This window comes from Dipteris shenzhenensis, chromosome 3, assembly GCF_047967505.1.
Source record: "Dipteris shenzhenensis isolate YYH24624 ecotype China chromosome 3, Dip_SZ_1.0, whole genome shotgun sequence".
In the NCBI taxonomy this organism is placed as follows: Eukaryota; Viridiplantae; Streptophyta; class Polypodiopsida; order Gleicheniales; family Dipteridaceae; genus Dipteris; species Dipteris shenzhenensis.
In genome coordinates, this window is record NC_141598.1 from 62,056,905 (window position 1) to 62,080,556 (window position 23,652).

Genomic DNA, 23,652 nt, shown 5'->3' on the forward strand with positions numbered 1-23,652 from the left:
TAGACTTACAAATGGCCTTCAACACAATCCCATGCCCCCGCACGATCAGGAGGCTTCTGGAGATGCATATTCCAGAGGTTCTAATTGTTGGAAACACAATGGCCACCTCCCCGAGAGAAAACACAAAGAGAGGGGGCTGCCACATGAGCAGCACCTCATAGAGCAAGTAGCTGGCACAGAAGATCCACTATGGAGGGCAGATCTGGTAAAGGAGCATCTAGATGTTGTCCACACATGGAGAGGAAAGAAATGCATAAGTCAGCAAGGTTATTGGGACCCTAAGGGGCTTGGAATTGAGGCTGATAGTGTGCAGGCCTGCCTGGGCCCATGGCATCCTGCCACGTGGCCAGGCAAGGCCCGCAAAAGTCCTGGAAGAGTTCCTTAAGGGGGGGGGGGGAGTATAGGTTGCAAAGAATTATACCCAGTCAACACTCTCTGACCATAGTCAAGTCTGTGGTTCTCTGGTTAACCGCAGTTAACCCTCTTGGTAATGAACTAAGCCTCCCCGACCGAAGCTAAGTTTACTTGACCAGAGTCAAGTATCTTTGACCGTAGTCAATTCTTTGACCATTAAAAGAACTCTTTGACCATAATTAACACAAACTCTTTAATTATGATCAAATAAATGGTCAACTATACTTTGACTTAGGGTATTTACATGATGGTGACATCCCCTCGGCTTCTATTCAGTTGAACTCAACTGAAAAGCTTCCTTGTAAACATCCAGAAGCTGTGGATGATCATACAACATGTCTTCATCCATCCACTTGGCATCTAATGCCGTATAATTCTTGAATTTTACAAGATACCTATAAAACTCCTTGCCCTGAGGGCCTTTGCGTACAGTATGGTACACAATCTGCTCTGGCTGAAGGACCTCCTCCAGCTCATCCACTTCTGGTGGATCCTCTGATACTGGCTGAAACCCGCCTTCGATAGACAAAAGGGCAATGATCTTCTTCTACTCAGTCATAAACTTCATAAATAGCCACAATGCAAGCTTCAGTCACTCACATCACTTAGCACAACTTAGAAACAAGCTTCAACAACAACAAAGGTGAGGCTAGAATGCCCCTGCTCAATGAAAATAATACACACTGCACCCACTGGCCCCAAATGCCTTGGCGCCCCTTACGATATTTCTTTAATGCTTCTGAATGGAAATGCTTTACAACAAGGGTTCAACCTTGCACTGTTTTTCTCTGCAAATCCTCTACTTGTCTTCAAGGCATCTAATCCAGTGCACCACTAGAATTCCCACTGGCAAGGCATTCTCAGGCATTCACTTCTGATTTGACACAACTTAGACGCATTCAGGCATCCAAACCACTGGCAAACTGAGCTCAAGGCAGCCTCAAGGCTATCACATGCATCCACGCCGTCCTTAGGCCTTCCACAGGATCACCCTTTCCTTTGGGTGCTTCCTAGAACATGGAGTCATGAAATGACTGCACACAACACGCATGCACTGCAAAAAGCTGCAAAGCACGAAAGAACAAGGAAAAACTGAACCTGGAACCAACTCCTGCTGACTGTGGCAGAGGGGCGAGCTTCTTCCTCGCACCTATCCTCTATCCAAGCTCCCCGCAGGGTGCAGGTGTCTTCCAAAAATCAGGAGAAGAGAGAAATGAAGGTAGACAGCGGAGGGTGAACAAGAAAAAGCTGTAGAGGAAAGATGGTTCACAGATCTGCCCCGAAATGATTGCCTCGGGATCTGTGCTTGAGTTCTCCTAAGAGAAGGTGCCAAAAGCAACAGGGAAAGTTCCTCCTGCAGCCTGCATTGGTCCAGAACAGCTCTAGAACAGCTCCACCCAGCCAAAAACATGTGCACAACAGTCCAGCACAGCAAAAGACAACCCCGGGCACCTGCTGGAGGCAGCTGAACACGTCTGTATGGACGCCCGTACAGTCCGTACGAAAATTTTCTAAAAGTCCAAAAATGAGTTCTGGCACTTCCTAGAAGTGCGTACTAGCCTTGGAACAGTCAAAACAGTGTTAAAACAGCTGAAAATAGGCTTAAAACAGCTCAAACAGCTCCAAAAACTGCACAAGAACAACTGAAAACGTCCTACACCTCTGGGAGAGTGAGAGGAGGGTAGCTCCTCCCCTTCCTTGATTCAGACTGCTCATATATCTGGAGATCGCTTGGTGGCACCGATTGTCTCACCCGAGATGCTGCTTGCTAACAGTATTTCTACCGTGAGGTCTCCATGATGGGTGTTCGCGACACTCGACATAGAGGATGCATTGATGTATGGATGGACTCTCGAGCTCTCCTAGCCCATATTATCATTGCATGTTGTATCTTACAGATGATGTATATTCTGGTATCGGCTATTTCTGCCTATTTGTACTTTTTCAATAGCAACCTAGGTAGTTTGCTGTTTTAAGAGGAGGGTATGTAGGACGTGAAAAGTGATGTAAAGTATCTTCGTAACTCAACCTACGCTTAACCCGGGGTTAACCATGGTTAAGTGTTGTAATGGTTTGGCCGTAAGGGAATGGCTAGAGGAAGTGCACACTTCCTAGAAGTTCCTAAGGGCAAAGTCTAGGTGCACCACTAGGTCCTAGGGGCAAGGCAAAGGCTTTAAAAGAGGGGTCTAAAAGTTGGGCCCAAAGACAACCAACGTTATCCTTGGTATGGGGGTTAGGAATTTAATGAAGGGGCAAATGGCAAGGAGGAGGTGCCATTTGTCAAGCATGTATATGCATGCCCTTCCCCTACCTTCCATCTCTCTCCCCTGAGCACCAAGCAATGCTCCAGATCTCTGCTCTGCTGAACCTGTAGGAGCCTGTACCGTAGTTGGCGCAAGCTGAGACACGTCGAGGTAGAGCTGCAAAATCTGAGGTGAGTCTGCTAGGTCACCCTCCTCCCTCCACCTCGCATCCAGTGCAGGATAATTCCTAAACTTCACCAAATAGCAACAAGAAACTCTACCTTTTACTTTTCTTTCCATATGTGCCAAAATCTGTTCCGGAACCAAGATCCTCATGCAACATGTCAAATTCTTCACTTATCTTGGCATTGACAAGCAGCTTATGCTTCCGTAGCTCCTCGAGAACAATTGCCAGGTGCTTCCTATGTTCAGCCTAATCCTGAGAGAACAGGATGATATCATCGAAGAAAGTGCCAACAAAGGTTCGGTGCTCTTTAAAAATCCTGTCCATCATTCTGTTGAAGGTGGCAGGTGCATTAGTTAACCCAAATGGCATGACAAGAAACTCGTACAAACCAAATGTGGTACGAAATGCTGTTTTGTGAACATCCTCTAGCTGAATTCTGATCTAGTGATAACCACTCTTCAGATCAATGCGGCTGAACATTCCAGACCCCTGTAACCTATCCAAAATATCATCTATCCGAGGTATAGGGAATCTGTTCTTAATGGTAATCTTATTGAGGGCTCTATAGTCAATGCACATCCGCCAAGATCCATCCTTCTTCTCGACCAAGAGCACGGGTGAGCAATAAGGTGAAGAGCTGGGCTGAATCAGCCCCTTCTCCAGCAGGTCCTTGACCTGGTTCATAATTTCCTCTTGTTGGGCTGCACCGACCCTGTAAGGAGGTCGGTTAGGAGGACTGCTACCAGGGATTATATCTATCGTGTGGTCTTCTGGCCTTTCAAGGGGCAACTCCGGTGGAAGTGAGTCAGAAAACCAGTCCCTAAACTGAAAAAGAAAATCTGTCCGCTGTTTTTCCAGCTTAGAAAAATGAGACTCTTCTTCTACTGACTTCTTTTCAGATGCAAACACTAAGTACGCTGAAAGATCCTTTTTCATTACGTTGCCAATGGCAGAAGCAGATACAACAGGGATGGATTCTCCCTTCAATTTAGCATCCAGAACGTGGGTCTTGCCACGGTGAGTGATTGTGATTGTTTTATTCTTTGTATCCAAAACAGCCCCAACACAAAAGTGCCAAGGTATCCCCAGTAACACATCACAACCATTCAACGGCATAATATAGAACTCTTCTGTGTCCACGTAACTCTGAATATGCATCCGCAGCTTGCCTATCACCGGAGTAGCTGACTAGCTGAGTCCCGGACTCGCCATATCTGCATCACACAAAGGACCCATCTCTTCTGCCCTTATTCCTAACTTTCCAGCCAGCTCTGGAGAGATGAAATTGGCCTTGGCTCCCGGATCAAAAAACATCAGAGCTGTCTGGTCTCTTATCTTGCCCCATGCCCGGAATAACTCTGTAGCATCTATATTCTGAACAGCCCCAATCAAGTCTGGCAAAAGACCAGCAGTGGGCTTGGGCTTTTTATTCTTCTAATCAGTCCTCTTTTCCTCCTTGTGCTCACTCTGCTCATAGGAGGGAACTTCCGCTTCTTATGTGGGCATTCAAAAGCCATGTGGCCTTCCTCCTTGCAAATATAACACTTGTTGGCATCATAGAGAATTTGCTTTTCCTCATCAGACATGCGGGTCGATACTCGCCTCTATCCTCCAACAAACTTTGCCTTCATGGGCTGCGAAAACTTTCTGAACTTCTTAGGGATTCCGTCTTGCTGCCCTTTGGCCTTGATGTCTCCTGTGAGCTTCCTTTGAACCCAGAAACTTTCCCTTGCATTAGTGCATAACCTGTAGTGGCAACCAACTGAGACATATTGGAAACCCTTGTCTTCGAGCAATAGTCCCGAATCTCCTTTGGCAACCTGCAGCAATATCTTTCAATTTGCTCGGACAGCAGCACATGTCTGTAAGAATTCATTGGCAGTAGAGCTTCCCAAAACTTCTTATTGTAGTCCTCCAAATTTCTGCAATTTGCAGCATCCAACCTGTACCAGGCGGTCATGATATCCACCTCAAAAGTGGTAGTGAGCCATGCTGCTGAGAAGACCTGCTTGAATTCGACCCAAGTGGTAGGTGCTCTGCCTTGCAAGAGGAGGTTGGTCCACCATTGGAGCGCATTGCCCTTCAAAAAGGTGGCTGCCTTCGGACTTTGGAGGATTCTATGAAGTGTCCACCTGAGTAGGCACCATCAAACTATTGCACGAATGTCAAAGCCTTCAATCTGTCCTGCATCCCATTGAAAGTCTCAAACTTGACAGTTGCCCCTCCCTCCTTGTAATCTTTCAATTTACCTTTAGGGGTGAGATTGTCATAAACGGCGGCCTGTAAAAACGGTGGGGGCATCACTGCTCCCGCATTCTGAGCCATTCCAACCGTACCCATGGTGGGGTTTGGCATTCCAGGTCCCACTCCCTGCATCTGTGGCATATCCTAAGTATTGCCCATTGTCCCAGGCATTCCTATCTGCATTCCAGGCTGCATTCCAATGTTTGAGTACATCATATTGGCATTTGCAAGGGGCATTCCACCCATCATAGGTTGCTGGAAATTCTGCATTCCCGGCTGCATGCTGCCCATAAAGCTACCTGGCATTCCAAGTGCCTCTGCGGATGGTGCCACCATTGCCTGAAAAACTCATCCCCCTCCGAAATATCTTGGATGCATCGTGGGCTGAGGAAGGGCTTGCTGTCCCTGATTGACTGAATGGAAGTTATTGGCATGACCCGCTACAGGGGTGATCGAGGGCATCTCTGACAGCTGTCCACTGAAAGAAACATGCCTAGGGGTCTTCTTATGCTTCTTATGTTTCTTTTGAGATAACTTTTTGCTTCCAGGGGAAGCAACCATAGGGGGAGGAGATTGCATAATCTCCGTGACAGCATGTTGCAACTGCGACAGGGCTCCCGCTACACTTTGCATCCATAGCTGAAAAAGTGCATTGGGATCAAGCTCCTCTGTCTCATCTACCTCATCCTGTGAGTCCTCCGTGGCATGCTCAGGAGAGACTGGATGAGTCCCCCTGTCATGCTGGTCATCACCCCCGCTGGTACTGTGCTCCTCGTCAAAGCTCTCTAATGCTTTGTCTTCGTCCTGCCCCTCCTGCTCTGAAATGGTCAATGACCTCTCACGCTGTGACATGCTTGCTGAGATTGATGGCTATAGCAACAATTGCACTGAAGGTGTCCTTCACCCAACATTACGAGGGCCCACCTCTATAGGAAGATGGTGACGGTCCCGGCAACGGAACCACTAGCAAACTGAGCTCAAGGCAGCCTCAAGGCTATCACATGCATCCACACCCTCCTTAGGCCTTCCACAGGATCACCCTTGCCTTTGGGTGCTTCCTAGAACCTGTTGGAGTCATGAAATGACTGCACACAACACGCATGCACTGCAAAAAGCTGCAAAGCACGAAAGAACAAGGAAAAACCGAACCTGGAACCCACTCCTGCTGACTGTGGCAGAGGGGCGAGCTCCTTCCTCACACCTATCCTCTATCCAAGCTCCCCGCAGGGTGCAAGTGTCTTCCAGCAATCAGGAGAAGAAAGAAATGAAGGTAGAGAGCGGAGGGTGAACAAGAAAAAGCTGTAGAGGAAAGATGGTTCACAGATCTGCCCCGAAATGATTGCCTCGAGATCTGTGCCTGAGTTCTCTTAAGAGAAGGTGCCAAAAGCAACAGGGAAAGTTCCTCCTGCAGCCTGCACTGATCTAGAACAGCTCCAGAACAGCTCCACGCAGCCAAAAACATGTGCACAAAGGTCCAGCACAGCAAAAGACAACCCCGGGCACCTGCTGGAGGCAGCTGAACACATCTGTACGGATTCCGTACACCTGTACGGACGTCTGTACGGTCCGTACGAAAATTTTCTAAAAGTCCAGAAATGAGTTTTGACACTTCCTAGAAGTGCATACTAGCCTTGGAACAGTCAAAACAGTGTAAAAACGGCTGAAAACAAGCTTGAAACAGCTCAAACAGCTCCAAAAACTGCACAAGAACAACTGAAAACGTCCTACGCCTCTGGGAGAGTGAGGGGAGAGAGATGGAAGGTGGGGAAAGGGATGCATACACATGCTTGACAAATGGCACCTCCTCCTTGCCATTTTGGCTCTGTAGGCTCTCGCCCCTGGAATTTCTTTAGAAGACTGATATGGAATGCATTGTGAATCCTCCAATGCTCTGGCAATGCCAACCTGTAAACAACTTCATTTACTCTTTCTGTAACCCTGAAAGGGCCATAATACCTGGAAGATAACTTTGCAAACACTTTCTGTTTGCCTTTAAACTTGCGGAGCCTAACTTTCTCGAACTTTAAAAGTACCCAATCCCCTTCCTTGAGATTTAACTGTCTCCTATGCTTATCTGCAGCTCTTTTATGCTTCTCTTGGGACCTTTCAATTGCTTGGCTGTAAGCTGTCTGGAGGTCTCTCACAAACTGATCAGCTACAAATATTTCGTCCTTAGTCCTCAGGATAGGTGGCAAAATCTTCTTTCCATAGATGACCTCAAAGGGGGCTTTCCATGCTGTAAAGCTGTGTACTGTATTATTGTAAGAAAACTCTACTAATGGTACTTTTCCCAGTCTAAACCTTGGTCACCCACGTAGCATTTCAGCATATCCAATGCTGTAGAATTTGCTACTTCACTTTGACCATCTGTCTGGGCATGGAAAGAAGAAGAAAAATTCAGATTCGTCCCCATATTATCATATAAAGCTCTCCAGGATAAACTGGTCATTTTGGGATCTAGATCACTGACAATGGACTTAGGCATACCATGGTGCTTAAAGATTTGTGCCATGAAAAACCTAGCCATATGATCTGCCTTTATGGTTTTGCGAACCGGAATGAAATGAGCTTGCTTGCTGAATCTATCAATGATAGTCCAAATCCCATCATTCCTTGACTTTGATGTTGGCAAATCAAAAATAAAGTCCATTGTAATACTTTCCCACGGTGATTGAGGCACGGAAAGAGGCATATGTAGGCCAGGTGCCTTCCTTCTATCGTACTTCACTTTCTGACACGTAAGGCATTCAATAACAAACTGATGTATATCTTTCCGCATCCCTAGTCAAAAGAAATACCTCTCTAGTGCTAGAGTTATTGCTGTAATTCCTCTATGTCCAGCATAGGGAGGTGCATGGCATTCCTCCAAAATCTTTTTCCTCATCTCTTGGGTGATGCATAGGCAGTCATCTTTCATTAAATACCCATCTTTCAGGGAATAGTGACTGGTGGACTGCCCCTCTTGCATTTGCTGTAGAATCTTGCCAAAGTCTGCATCATTAGCATATTGCTCCTTCATGCCTTCCAGGTCCTGATGATAAGCAATAGTCACATTATTGACCTGAGGTCTTTGGGACAAGGCATCTACCACTCTGTTCCGAATTCCTGGGGTATGGACAATCTGAAAATGATACATTGACAGCATATGTGCATATGCTTCTCGAAAAGTTTTGTCTGAGTTAGAAAATATCTCAGACTTTGGTAATCTGTTTTAACAGTTAAAATCTGCACCCAAAAGATAGTGCTTCCTTGTGTTCACAGCATGAACTACAGCCAACAATTATTTTTCATAGATTCCTAGATATCTTTCAGCATCACGCAATCTTCAGCTCTCGTATGCTACTACATGTCCATTCTGATGTAATGCAGCCCCAACACACTCTCCACAGGCATCGCAATCAACATCAAAAGGTTGATAAAGATCCAGGACTACAAGAATAGGCTCTCTAGTCAACTTCTGCTTGAGTGTATTGAATGCTTTCTTCTGTGATATTCCCATGTAAAGGCTGCATTTTTCTTAGTGAGGTCATGTAATGGAGCTGCGATATCAGCAAAATGCCTAATGAATCTCCTATAGTAGGAGCAAAGTCCCAAAAAACTACGGACTTCATGCACAGTTTTCAACTCAGCCCATTCTTGGATGGCTCGGATCTTTGCAGGATCCATCTGTATCCCATTCTTGGATATTATATGCCCCAGATAATGGATCTCTTCCAAAAATAATTCACTTTTCTTGCTATTGGCAAAAAGCTGATGATTTCGAAGTTCTTGGAATACCAAGGCAAGATGTTCCCTCTGCTCTTCTTCTATCTTTGAAAAGACTAGGATATCATCAAAGAAAGTACCTGTGAAAATGCCTATACTTTCGGAAGATGCGATCCATCATTCTATTGAATGTGGCTAGAGCATTTGTCAACCCAAAAGGCATCACTAAGTATTCATACAACCCAAATGTAGTGCGAAAAGCTGTCTTATGCACATCTTGTGGTTGTATCCTGACTTGATGATAGCCACTCTTCAAGTCTATCCTGCTGAAAACTATTGCTCCTTTGAGCTGGTCAAGCACATCATCTATGCGTGGTATCGGAAATCTATTTTTGATGGTCATCTTATTCAATGCACAATAATCAATGCACATTCTAAAAGAACCATCTTTCTTCTGTACTAGAAGTACTGGTGAGCAAAAAGGAGATGAACTGGGCTGAATCAACCCTTTGGACAGCAAGTCCTGCACCCTCTGAGCCATAATTTCCTCTCTCTGAGTCGCACTGACTCTATAAGGTGGATTCTTTGGTGGCTCACTACCAAGCATTAACTCTATCTCATGATCTTCTGGTCTCTGTGGGGGTAACTCCCCCGGCAAAGCATCGGAAAAGCAATCTTTAAAGTTTACAAGAAACTGAAATTTATCTTTGTCTGCATCATTCATTTCAGCATGCATATCATTCTCTTTTTCTTCTCCAAAAACCATATTTGTGGAAATTGCAAACTTTATTGCTTTACCACATGTAACATCAGATACAATGGGGATAGTCTCCCCTTTATTCCTGGCAACTAAACGCTGGTTTTTCCCCCTATGGATAAAACTCAGCACCCTCGCAGGGTATTCTATTGTTACTTCCTTTCGATGGAACCACGGTGTACCAAGTACAACATCATGCTGCTTATGAGGAGAAATTAAGAAGTCCTCATGATCTACATAGCTCTGCACATGGACACGAAGCTTTCCAATAAAAGGAGTAACTTGCACTGGATTCCCTTGGAACATTTGATCAGCATCAAGAGCTCTGCCTAGCTCTTCAATTTTTATCCCTAATCTCAGGGCTAAATCTTCAGATATAAAATTGTCTGTAGACCCTAGATCAAATAGGATTAATGTTTATTGATCTCTTATCTTTCCCCATGATAGCAAAAGCTCTTTTTCCTTTGGGTCTGAGGTACTCCCAAAACATCCGAAACTGCTCCCACCATTGGCCTCGGAGGTACTTGTGGCTTTTTCTGCTCCTTAGAACCCGAAGGCTTCTCAGGGCACTGGGCATCCATATGCCCCTTTTTCCCACACTTAAAGCATTTCCCATCTCTGCGGAATTCAGCTATCTGTTCAAGAAACTCAGCACCCTCTCAGGGTATTCTATTGTTACTTCCTTTCGATGGAACCACAGTGTACCAAGTACAACATCATGCTACTTGAGAGGAGAAATTAAGAAGTCCTCATGATCTGCGTACCTCTGCACATGGACATGAAGCTTTCCAATAAAAGAAGTAACTTGCACTGGATTCCCTTGGAACATTTGATCAGCATCAAGAGCTCTGCCTAGCTCTTCAGTTTTTATCCCTAATCTCAAGGCTAAATCTTCAAATATAAAATTGAATGTAGACCCAGGATCAAATAGGATTAATGTTTGTTGATCTCTTATCTTTCCCCATGATAGCAAAAGCTCTTTTTCCTTTGGGTCTGAGATACTCCCCAAAACATCCGAAACTGCTTCCACCATTGGCCTCAGTGGTACTTGTGGCTTTTTCTACTCCTTAGGACCCGACGGCTTCTCAGGGCACTGGGCATCCATATGCCCCTCTTTCCCACACTTAAAGCATTTCCCATCTCTGCGGAATTCAGCTATCTGTTCAAGAGTGAATGAGGATTTGCCTTTATATGACTTTGAAAACTGAGTACCCCTCGGCTTCTGAGGCTGAAACCCTTTCTTTTCAACCTTGGGATATTCTTTCTTTTCTGATTTTGAAAAATCAGTTTTCTTTCTTTCAGCACGTCCTGCATGCAAGGATAGTACTGTGGATGGATCTTGTAACGGCACAAGACTAGCTACTGAAGCTGAATGCATAAGGTCTTGAATGTTCTTTGCCCCCAAAGCATTCACTACTGCCTGAATTCTTGGATTGAGACCTGCTCTGTACTTTCTCATTTGGGTTCGTTTGAAGATCTTTTTGAAAGGTGCAACCTGCAAATAAGCATCCCAAAACTTTTGGTTGTATACATCCACTGTATCTCCTGCATCCATATGCAAACTGTCCCAATCTTGAAGAACATAATCTCTAAATTGTTTAGGCATACACTGCTGGTAGAAGGCTTTCTTGAAGTCCTTCCACCTCTTTGGGGCTGACCCATCTCTGGTCTGTGCACTCCACCATGCACTAGTTATCGCTGTCAAGTGCAAGCTGACCATTCTTAATTTGGAGGATTCTGAAAACTTTTCTGTACCAAATGCAACATCAAACTGCCTGATGAACTGCAATGCTTTGTCTGTATGACCATATTGTCCATTATAGGTCATAAACTTGACAGATTTACCTCCCTCTTTGAATTCCTTGGTCTCTCTGGAAGACTTTCTCTTCCTTGTGTTTCCTTCTTTTCCTGGATGGTTTATTTGATAAAGAAGATGATACAGAAGTCGAGCCCGAGGTAGACGGTGAAGGACTCGGAGATGGGTGATGATGCCTCGATCTCTTCCTGCTATGAGACCGTCCCCTATGAGATCTCTCTCTCTCTGGCTGTACACGAGAGTGTGCCTCTGGCATTGGCACATCATACACTGCATCAGGCATAGCTTTTGCTTGAAACAAATATTGAGCTCTTGGATCCCTTCTGAGATTTTCCATCTCTTGCATACGAGTGCATACCATCTACTCAAATTCTTGCTGAGTTTGTTGCACACTTCTTTGTCTTGGATGTGCATCCCTATCTTGTGAATGTCACCATCTGTGACGTATTCCTTTCTCTATATCTAGACTTATGGATGGTTTGATGAATGGGCACTTATGGAAGGGTATGCCCTTTCGACGGGACACTTCCTATGAGGCACAACCCTTCACAAGAGACATTCTATGAAAGAGACACTCCTATTGTAATGTACCCTCTCATCAAGGGTCACATCCTTCACAAGGGGTACACACCTCTTCATGCACATACACTTTGGAGTACACACCTTTTCGTGTGTGACTCTTCACTCTCTGTATATGAGAGGCCCAATTGTATGGATGACACACTACAGCTACACTACAGACACTCAAGCAATACAATTATTCCTTGTTCTCTGCTATTTCAGTCCCCTTTCTGTTCCTAAGCACATTTCTAAATATAGTAAATCTAGGATTTCTTACAGTGGCATCAGAGCAAATTTTGCTCCTGCCTGTAGGAAATGCCCCCCACCTTCTAGCCCCTATCTGATACATCTCTTTCCACTAGAAGAATATTCGTGCACATTGTGCATGGAAGAGATGGAGAAAAAGAAAGAAAGAAAGAAAGAAAGTTTATTAAAGTCTTCGGGAGACCGTGAAGGTCTATGAGACTAAAGATAACTGATACAATGAGCATAACGGTGGCGGTCTCAAAACGGGCCAGCCAACCGTTTCTACAAAAAAGAAGGACGGTGTGTCTAGTCCTAATACAAAAAATATGTGTCTACCTCCAGATGATACAAAAAAGAAAAGGCGAGCACCAAAAATGGGGCAGAGGGGGAAGATACAATATATATGTGCAGGTGGTGATCGTCAGAGACCAATCATAGAGGGGCCGTCAAATGGGAGGCCGGAAAAACCCTGCGATAGATGATGGGCCTCTGACGTCACGCGGCCTAGTCGAGCTCGATCGTCGGGGGCGACGGGTGGCCCTGTGGATGAGGGCAACGATAATTCCGGTGGGGCAGCCAGAGAGCAGAGACGAGATGTCATGGATCCGGATGTGTGAGTCTGTCTGCTGGCGCAGCTGTCGTGGCTCTGGCTCTCCCTCACATCCGCGTCGTCGGCTAGATTGAGGAGAGGTATCCTGTGACTGGAAGAAATCAGTGATGGACCGCTGGGTGTCCTCACGCTGTGTGTGCTGTGCGTGTCGCCGTGCTCGGAGAGAGGTATCTCGGTGGCGAGTCATCTCATGTAAGAAAGCGGCTAGGCATCGCTGATCTGAGAACTACAGCATGTGTGGGAGGGATCCGAATCCGTCGCGAAAGAGGCAGTGGTACCGCGGCCTCGAATGGCATAATAGATAGGACATCTGAAAGCAAAGTGCTCCTCCGACTCGATCTCCTGCAAGTCGCAAAGTGGGCAAAGGCGGCCCTCTCGTGGGATACCCTCTACACATCCGCTCTCGATCCGTAATCGGTGTGACGAAACCCTAAACTGACCGAGGGAGATCTGAAGCGCATGTGGTAGATGAAGTTGTGTGTAACCCGGAGGTGTGATGAAGCCCTCCTGTGAGATCTGGAGGCAGTGTCGGCAGTAGAAGTCGAGCTTCACAGGAAGCTCGGGGTGAAAAAACCATGTCCACCAGGTATGGAGCTGGAGCACATCCGCTCGAATGAGCCGGTTGACCTCCTGGTCAGTGGGGGAGAGGGGAGATGGTGGAGCGTCGAGGCTATACTGAAAAGCAGGCAACCGGTCTAAGTCGAGGCCTAGTCGGGTGAACCAACTGGAAAGACGACTATACCAGCATCGCTGGTCCCCATCAACGGATAAGGCCATAAAGGAGGATAGGGTTAGCCAAGGTAGGCAGAGGCGACCGTCGTCGGAGGAGCTGAAATCCTTGACTCTGCATAGATAAGTGATAGCCTGCAAAGCCGCATCGAGCTGTAGGGGTGAGGCGCCGAACTCTGCTAGAATGATCTGGTGTGGTACCGATGGTTTGCTGCGGATCATCCGAGCAAACATCAGTATCTGTAGGCGCTCGACTCGAGCCCACTCTGTGTCTGAAAGGTCGGCTCCCCACCACGGGCTACCGTACATGCCTGCTGGGCGGACCAAAGAATAAAAAAGGAAAGACTTGGTCCGCGGGTCCTGGAAGTGGGAGTGGTAGCACTGTCGCTCCAGCCTGGCAAGAGCGGCGTAGCCCCGACTGAGCCTGGCCTGCATGGCCAGGCGCATTGTGAAGATCGGGCCTGAGAAGACAACGCCCAAGTATGTGTAAGAGTCAACTATCTCAACAGGGTCGCCGGCGAAGAGGAACTGCTCTCGGTGCATAGTGGGTCTGGAAGTGTTGAAGATCATCACCTTGGTTTTCCCAAGGTTGACCTTCAAGTCATGTGTATCACAGAAGACCTGAAGTCCATCCAAGTGTCGCTGAAGACCAGTAGCAGAAGAGGATAGTAGTACTACATCGCCTGCGTATAGGAGAATCTAGATGACAGCCTCCGCAAGAGAGCAGCCTGCACCTCCGAGTGTCCTGATGGTGGTCTCGAGCTCATCGATGTAGAGGCCAAATAGAGTCGGTGACAAGGGACATCCTTGTTTGACTCCGATAGTGCTCGTGATCTCTGGGGTCCAGCTGGTGCCAATCCTGACCTGGCCCGTCACCCGCTCATAGAGAGCTACTACTGCCCAGATAACCTCTGAGTCGTAGCCAACCCTGCCTAAAGTCATCAATGGCCTCTCCATCTCCCACACATCACGAGTTGATGTGAATGGACACGACAAAATGTGCTTGGGCTGTCCCAAAACCAAGGGACGCACCTTTTCCACCATCGGACACACCTTTTGATGAAGAGTTTTGACTCCTCACCCAAGGGACACACCCCATCATGGAAAAAAGGACACACCTCTTCATGTGGGGACACCCCTTTTGAAAACAGGGTCACACCCCTTCATGAAAAGGTACACCTATTCCAAGGGTCACACCCCTTCGAATAGGCACAACTTTTGGCACCAAGCACCTTATAAAACGGTACCTAGAGGGGCTAAAAAGGCAAACCCAGCCCCATACCTTAGGTCTTACCCTAGACTACCCAAGGGTTAATTAAACCCACACTTTAACTTTTGGCAACCGCCCAACCTAGGCAGCCACACACAAAATGACCATTCACGTTTGACACCGTACGGAAATTCGTCACGCAGGCTCGCCTCCCTACGCAGCCCTCTTTCCACGCCATACGCAGCCCCCCCCCAGCCCGTTTGCTGCCCTGGGTTCCTGCCAGTCCTGCAGCATCAGATCACTGCCCTTGCTGCCGCGATTCAGCCTTGGAAGCCCGCAGCCTGTTTCACCACAAGCAAGCAGCCTGCCCCCTTTTTTGCCACCACACCTGCCTATTGACCAGCAGCTGTTCTGCCCTCTATCGCGATTCAGACCCGCTGAAATGGCTTATCTCGCCATCTTAGCTTGTGAAAAACGTCCGGTTGCTGCCTTCCAATCCTGACCAGCCAGGCCGAGATCTGCTCCTCGCACCCCACAGGCACTTTTCCTCTGAAATCAACGCAGGAAATATGCCTTTTCTGCACCCAGCCTCTGCCAACGCGGCTATCTGCCTCGAAAGTCTTACCAAGCACCTATTTCTGGTTCACACAGCCACGTGGATTTGCAAGGACAGCAACATGGACCTCCGCAGAGTGATCTGCATGCCTTTTCTACGCAACTAATTGGCAGATTAAATCTATGCCAGGTGGATTCTTTCCATTCTATTTCTAAGGATTCTCTTTCATATTGTCATTTGACGCTAGCCGCTTCCTTAAAGCATGGAAACCCCTGGTAATTCACCCGTCCCTTCAAGGACACCTCAGGCATCATCTACCACACAATATCGTGTTCAGATTGCACAACCAGCCGATTTCAGAGCTTTGGCATCGCGGGTCTTCTGTGTCGCGTGCCCTCCTAGTGATTTGGACCACATCTATACCTTCTGCGTGAGGCACCTCAGTTACATTACTTCCTCAGCATAGTCCAGGTTGTGTTCCACGAGACACGAAGATACCCAGAACCCGATATTCCTCACGAGTTTGTTGTCCATCTTTGGAGAGATTTTTACCCCTCAGCTTCAGCATCTCCAGGGTACTCTCCACCTCCTTCAGCTCCCAGATATCCTCCTATACAGGTTGTACCTTCCCCAAGGCAATATTTACACTCTGAAGGCACTCCTCCTGAATATCCTCCACTTCCGACAGCAGCTCCTTATCCCTTCTCAGATCCGTGGACTCTGCAGCCTACCCCTGTACTTTCACGAGCAGTAGCACCCATTTCAGCATCACCAGTGTTACCTCAGACAGGACCTCCTTTACCAGATTTCCACGGCTCGTTCCATCCTGCTTCTCTTGCCCCCTCCAACATGAGCAACCTCAGGGAGCAGCCCGAATCTTCTTCCAGGAATGGTACAAACTAGAGCGCAGGTTTGTGCTTTTCTCACGGAGACCTCAGATATGTCGCAACGCTCGCGTGCAGCCTCTCTGGAGATTTTCGACTCAAGTCCAAAGAAGACCCCTGAAGTCAACTTACAAGGCGAAGCACTACTACAACTTCAAATTTCCCAGCTTCAGGACAGCATCTCTGACTTGGTCCAGAAAGTCCAACAACTCCAAGATTCTCCCAGTACCACACATACAAAGGATGGCGTGACGCAACCAGACGACTATGTAGACTCATTCCCACCAGAGGTAGAAAACACAGAACTTCGTGCCCTCTACCATTTACTCCAAGCTTCCAAAACTAAAAGACTTGACATCAAACTTCCGGAAGCCTACACTGGTCAACGAAATCGCCGAACAGTTGACCAATGGCTCGCAAAACTGCGCATGTACTTTGATGCTGTTAACCTCACTAAAGACAAAAAGATTGCCTTGGCAGCCTCCCTCCTCAAGGATACAGCTTTCCTATGGTGGCAACGACGCTTAAAGGACAGCAAAAGTGTGTTAACTTGGGAACGTTTTGAACGCGTGCTCCGTAAGCAGGTCATACCTGCCAATGCGGACTTCCAAGCACGTTCAAACAGGCTCCCTGTTTTCCTACATCTCTCAGTTCACCACATTGGTGCTGGAGATTGATGGTTTAACTGATGATGCTCGCCTTCATGCTTTCATCTCAGGCCTAAATTCCTCGTTACGCATTGATGTCCTCAAAGCAAACATCACCACCACAGCTGGTGCTATTGCTTACGCAGAGCGCATTACAGATTTCCAAAACACAGGGAAGCAGAGTGCTCATCGAACACAGAACCCTACTATGGCCAAAGGTGCTCGCCCTCAAGATAACCCCAGGTTTAGAAAAAACTCGGGTAATCAAGGTCAGCGACAGTCTCAAGATCCCCACAAGTCTCAGAAATCGTATGCTGAATTCCAACAGAAGCACTCCTCCAAGGATCGTGCCTCTTCTTCTTCACAAAGTCATCACCGTCATCCCCAACATAAAGGTGCGGCCACTGAAAAGAAGAACAACTCCAACACAAAAGGACTTTGTACCATCTGTATAGGCGACCATAGATGGTTCGATTGTCCCAAGCGACCAAAGCAAAATTCCAATATGGAACCTAGCACTTCCCAAACAGAAGATACTACCCCAGCACAAGACAAGAAAGGCAAAGCTGTTCGAATGGCAAATACCATCCACCTGAGCCTTACCAGCAACCCCGAACCTTCCCTGGCCACTCAAGTACTTTGTGTTCAAGAATCGATTCGTGGAACAACGGTCACTATCCTCATCGACAGTGGCTGCTCTCATAACTTCCTAGCTAGTTCCATGGTCGACAAACTTCGGTTGACCACCAGTCCTAGTCTCATGGACTATCAGATTGAACTCGCAAATGGAACTACCTTCTTGTGCAACACCAGGATCATAAACTTGTCTTTTCGCATCCAACATTATGCAGACAAGTTGAATTTCGACATCATGCCTCTTTCTCGGTACGATGTCATACTTAGACAACAATGGCTCTATGACTATGATCCATCAATCAGTTTTCACAGCCATACTATCTAGTTTGTCCACCAAGGAAAACTTATTGAGCTAACTGGTTCTAGGGACTCTCCTTCAACCCCAGTTGCCTCTGCCCTACAAGTAAAGAAGTGGGTTCGTAAACGTCAAGTAAAGACTTCACTTCTGTTGGTTACGGCAGTAGAGGAGACACCATCAAAGGATCCTCCTCAATACCTCAACCAATCTTTTTTCCAGCCCTACCTGGATATTTTTCCACAGGAACTGCCAAAGCAGTTACCACCTCGACGACCAGTGGATCACCCAATCGAACTTATTCCCGGCAGTAATCCACCGTCGAAATCTCCTTATCGGGTTTCTTACACTCAAAATGAAGAAATCCAAAGACAAGTGACCGAACTACTCGACAAAGGTCCCATTCGGCCCAGTCGCAACCCTTTTGGATCTCCTATACTACTTGTGGAAAAAAAGAATAAGTCAATGCGCCTCTGCATCGACTACAGACCCCTCAACAAGCTCACTATCAAAAACAAGTATCCATTGCCTCGCATCGATGACCTCTTCGATCAACTTCTACATGCAACACAATTCTTAAAGATTCATCTTCGTTCAGGTTATAATCAAATACGCATACGAGAAGGCAATGAGTACAAGACAGCTTTTCAAACAAAGTATGGACACTATGAATGTTTGGTCATGCCTTTTGGATTAAACAATGCCCCAGCCACATTCATGACACTAATGAACGACATCTTCAGGCCTTTCCTCGATAAGTTCGTCATCGTTTACCTCGATGACATCCTCGTTTTCAACAGATCCCTACATGAGCACAAACAACATCTTCACCAAGTTTTTGAAGTTCTCCGCGCAAATTCTCTCTACATCAACATTGAGAAGAGTGAGTTATTCAAGACCCAACTCGAATATTTGGGAGATGTTATTTCAGCTCAAGGCATCTCTATGGATCCCAAGAAGGTCGAGGTAATCCGAAACAGGCCTACTCCTAAGAATGTTCATGATGTCCGCTGTTATCTACGCGATGAAGCAGTTTCTCCTGCAGGTGATTATGTCCCAGAAATCGAAGACGATTATGATCTCCTTATTCCTGAGCGTATTTTGGACCATCGACAGCGAGAGACTCGGCATCGACTTATCACGGAATTCCTTGTTCTTTGGTGAGATCTGGACGACTCCGATGCCACTTGGCAATCTGATGAAGACTTACAACAGTACCTTGACATTTTACAGCAGTATTTTCAGAATTTACCGTGATATTTTCTACATCAGTTCATTATCTCCACCAGGGTCTTATTTTGAGTGGGAGGGGATGTCACGATCTAGGACGTATTCCTTTCTCTATATCTAGACTTATGGATGGTTTGATGAATGGACACTTGTGGAAGGGTATGCCCTTTCGACGGGACACTTCCTATGAGGCACAACCCTTCACAAGAGACATTCTATGAAAGAGACACTCCTATTGTAATGTACCCTCTCATCAAGGGTCACACCCTTCACAAGGAATACACACCTCTTCATGCACATACACTTTGGAGTACACACCTTTTCATGTGTGACTCTTCACTCTCTATATAAGAGAGGCCCAATTGTATGGATGACACACTACACCTACACTACAGACACTCAAGCAATACAATTATTCCTTGTTCTCTGCTATTTCAGTCTCCTTTTTGTTCCTTAGCACATTTCTAAATATAATAAATCTAGGATTTCTTACAGTGAATCCCACTGGATAGGTGATTGAGCCATTTTCTTACAACTCGTCTGAGATCTGCAAGTTTCTCACACACATTGTGAGTGCAACTGATGCACGCAACCTAATTACCTCAACAAGAGATGTCTTGCATTCACAATCTATGCCAGTACCGGGCTGTCAACTCAAGGCATATACCCACAAAGTTGCCAAGGCATCAACAATTATATTGCCCCTTTTCTGGCTACTGCAAAAAGCACTGAGTATGCATCTGATTCCCTTTTCCTGAGCACAAAGGCATGCATCCCTTTACTTGTGCAAATCTCTGATTTCTGCTTTTTCTGACAGTAAATACTCTCTCAGATAAGTGAAAACTGCTAGCAGAAACAGTCTCTACAACTGCCCTTTTTTTTTTTTGGACAGTAACTAGATGGGTAACTGCTGGTTACACTAACCAGATCAGTCCTGTTCTGGTCTGGTTACATTGACAGACTAGTTAGTCTGTAACTTGGCCACTAGCTGAACCAAACTGGTTAACTGGACCAGTCTAGTCTAGTTAATTAGACAGTCTAGTTAGGCTGTCCTCTAACCAGATCTCTAACCAGAGTTAGCTTAACCACTCACCTGCCAGGCTGGCTGCCATGTGTCTGCTCTTTGCACATGCTTGTGCCATGTCAGCATGCCACATGTCACTGCCACGTCAGCCACACATGGTGCCACGTGTAAACACCACGTCAGCTCTGTGCATACCTGCCACGTCAGCTGGTGTCCTTTGCCACGTCACCTGCTGACCTAGCTGTTTGCCACGTCATCTTCTGCATCTCTAGCTGGCTGGCCGGCATCGTCTGTCGCAGGAGATTCTATGTGTAGTGCAGAGAATCAACCGTGAAAAACAGGAACCTTTGCACGTCTATTGTTGCACCATCGCCAAGCGTCCGGAGAGCCTCTGTGTGCATCTTTTTCTCTAGCCAAGGTACGACGAGCATCGCCTATAGCAACACGACCTTCAGCTTCCATCACGCTCTCACATAGTCCGTTGGGCTAGTGAAGTATGCGATGCTTTAGAGCACTCACATCACCAAGAAAAAGAAACGTCTGGTAGCGTCAATGGCACCCATCAAATAGACAACCACCCTATTGAGCTTGTGACAAACAATGGTGGCTTTCAAGCCCCAAAATTACAGACGTTCATGGAAACTTTGGTTGATGGCAGTTGCTGCAATATCTACGCCTCTGCCAGTGTAATCTGTGATACAGCGGGTGATAAAACTCAGCGCCATATCTAGCAACGTCGTCAAATGGCCAAGTGCTTCCGCATAAAATTTCTACGGTAGCCTTTATAGTTTTAGATCGTCACCCCCTTCAGAAAGAAGGCGAGCCAAGCTCGGATACCAATGTAATCCTCCCCAGTAAAAGACAACAAAGACACTCTCATTTTCTCTCCCTCTCTTCCCCCGAAGGTTTTTATTACTTGAGAGAAAATGGAGTACAAGAGTTCAGCGTGGAAGCTGTTCATACATAAATCCAAACGTTAAAAAAATGAATCCTTACATGAGCTCTCTAGCTCCCCTTCTTGGCAACAAGCCACTTGTCAATTTCTACTTTACTTTCCTAATTACATGCCACTAAGGGCAACTCTGGAGTCTTCGAAACACTTGGTCACGCGAACCGCCTCCTAGACTCTTGTTAGGCTCCGTAGCGCTTAGGAAAATCACTCTTCCTAGTACCTGCAACAATTAATTAAAGCGCACCACCATGGCACCCATTAATTGTTAGCGCTTTGCATGCAAATAACACACTGTGGACTAATTCTAGTCACGGTGGGCATCCCCACTGAACACATGTGCACACATAACAAATTTAAAAATATATATTTATTATTTGGTTGACCAAAGTCAACGCTCTTGATCATAATTAAGAGGCTTTAACCAAGGGTCGAGGCGCCTTAATTATAATCAAGTCTCTCCAACCGAAGTTGCCACAACTCTCCAACAAAAGTTGGCACATCTTGGTTAACCGTAGTTAACCCTCTCGACACATGCCAAGTCTCGTTGACCGAAGTCAACACTCTCTGACCATAGTCAGCTCTGTGGTTCTCTAGTTAACCGCAGTTAACCCTCTTGGTAATGAACCAAGCCTCCCCGACCGAAGTCAGGTTTACTTGACCAAAGTCAAGTATCCTTGACCATAGTCAATTCTCTGACCATTAAAAGAACTCTTTGACCATAATTAACACAAATGGAAAACTCTTTAATTATGATCAAATAAATGGTCAACTGTACTTTGACTTAGGATATTTACATGATGGTAACATATCCGACTGCCAGGTCAGTTTGGCACGCCCCAGCAGAGGCGTGCTTTGCTGAGGTGGTCTGACCTGCTGGTCGGCCACTCAGCAACCTCTAATATGGCTTATGGCTGCGTGGCAGCCTATCATGTGGCGGGTCCCAGGGAGGAGGGGGTCGGACCCGTAGAGGTGCGGTAGGGCTATGTGCCAACCCTTTATAGAGGGCAGGTCGGCCCACCCTCTATGCTGGTCGGTGGCCTAGCGCAGGGGGTTGGCGGCCATGAGCCCTTCTCCTGGTCAGTTGGATGAGGCAGGGGCTGACCCTATCTATAGGGCCCCCTCCCCTCATTTGTTTCCATCTTCTGAAGCAGCAATGCATCATCTCTTGGAGGGCCTGGAAGAGGAGCAGAGCCAGCCCTGTTGTGCACCAAAGGAGCAGAGTAGTGGAGCAGTTCATCCACTCCCTTGTGCTCCCTTTCTTTGGCTGTTGAGCTGTGTGTTCCGAGCTCTCGAGCAGCCCATTGTTTCCGAGGTTTTCCCCCAGATGTAGAGGGGTTTTCTCCAGAAATCACTTGCAGTTCTCGTGTGCCTCTCTCTCCTTTCTCTCCTTCTCAGAGTGTGTGTGTGAGGCGTCCTATCTCTCTCTCTCTCTCTTCCGTTCATTTCCGCTGCACTTCTCATATGGTATCAAAGCCACGGTTGGCTTGAGACCCGAGGGGTGCAGGGAGTGTTGAGCCAACACACAGAGAGGAAAATATGGGTGCTGTTCGGAGGTGTCTTTGAGGAGGAGCATATTTGAGGAGTGGACTGTTCAGGTGACCAGCAAAAGGGTGACTTTGAAGGGTGTTTTCAGATCAGAGAGGAGGTGTTTCCAAGGGACGGAAAGCAAGGTGTGAAGATACATTGGGCAGTCAGCCCCTTCATCCTCTTCTTCTGCCTTCTCCTTTCTTCAACCCTCAGCTCCCTTCCATCCCATCAACCTTCTCTTTCATCGTCCTCTTCACTCCGACAGTTTGGCGGGTGATGATGGAATCTGTGTTACAGTCATACGACCTGGAAAATTTCATCTTGATAGGTGTTGCCCGACCAGATCCCCTGGCAAAGTGCACCGGCATCCTAGAGCATGACAAGGTCTGCATTGGGCTTACCTAATTGAGATGCGCCGACGCGAGGAGACAATATTGCGACAGATCAGAGAGTAATAGGAGGCGACTAGACGACATGACACAAAGACAAACCGAGCACGACGACATGTCATGGACTTCTATGCATTTCAATCAACTCTAGGACACAACGGAGTGGAGGAGGAGGAGCAGCCTGGATCAACTGAGAGAGTTGATATGAGGGCAGCCTGGATCAACCGAGAGAGCTGGCATGGCACCACCAATAGAGGGATGCAGAGACCACGTGTGACACGGAGAGCGACTACAGCACACTCTATTGAGGTCCCACCTATTTCAGCTTTCCTCAAAGGAGACCGACAGAGACGAGGAGTCACTCTACACATTAGAGATACTACGGGTTCTGGGTTTCGGTTTTCAACTCTCGACTCTCATTTTCATTTGTGTTTGTTTGAGCTTTTTAGGCATGACATCTATAGCTATAGCTTGGTTTAGCATAGCACTCAACAAGGACCCTAGCGCGCCCTTGCTGCAGCCCTTTGAGGCTTGTGGTGTACATTGTCCCGGACATTAATTTCTCTCTCTCTCTCTCTCTCTCTCTCTCTCTCTCTGTGCCCGTCACTCCGTCTTGTTTAGCCATCCGTCATTTCATGATCAGCTCGGCAGCCCTCCGTCGCTCAGCCCATTCAGCCCCTTCTCTCCTGTCAGCATCCGTTGGCAGCCCATTAGTAGCCCGTCAGCAGCCCGTCAGCAGCTCGTTAGCAGCCCGTCAGCGTCGTCAGCAGCAGATCTATCAGTTCGAGTT

At 46.9% G+C, this 23,652-nt stretch overlaps 1 protein-coding gene and 1 pseudogene across 2 annotated transcripts in view; both read right to left on the reverse strand.

Annotated features, from left to right (window-relative positions):
• Positions 1 to 23,652, reverse strand: part of DET1 (light-mediated development protein 1 / deetiolated1 (DET1)) — a 99,271-nt gene that overhangs the window by 66,937 nt on the left and 8,682 nt on the right. The window lies entirely within an intron of this gene.
• LOC147904132 (uncharacterized) lies at positions 3,286 to 5,184 on the reverse strand (annotated as a pseudogene).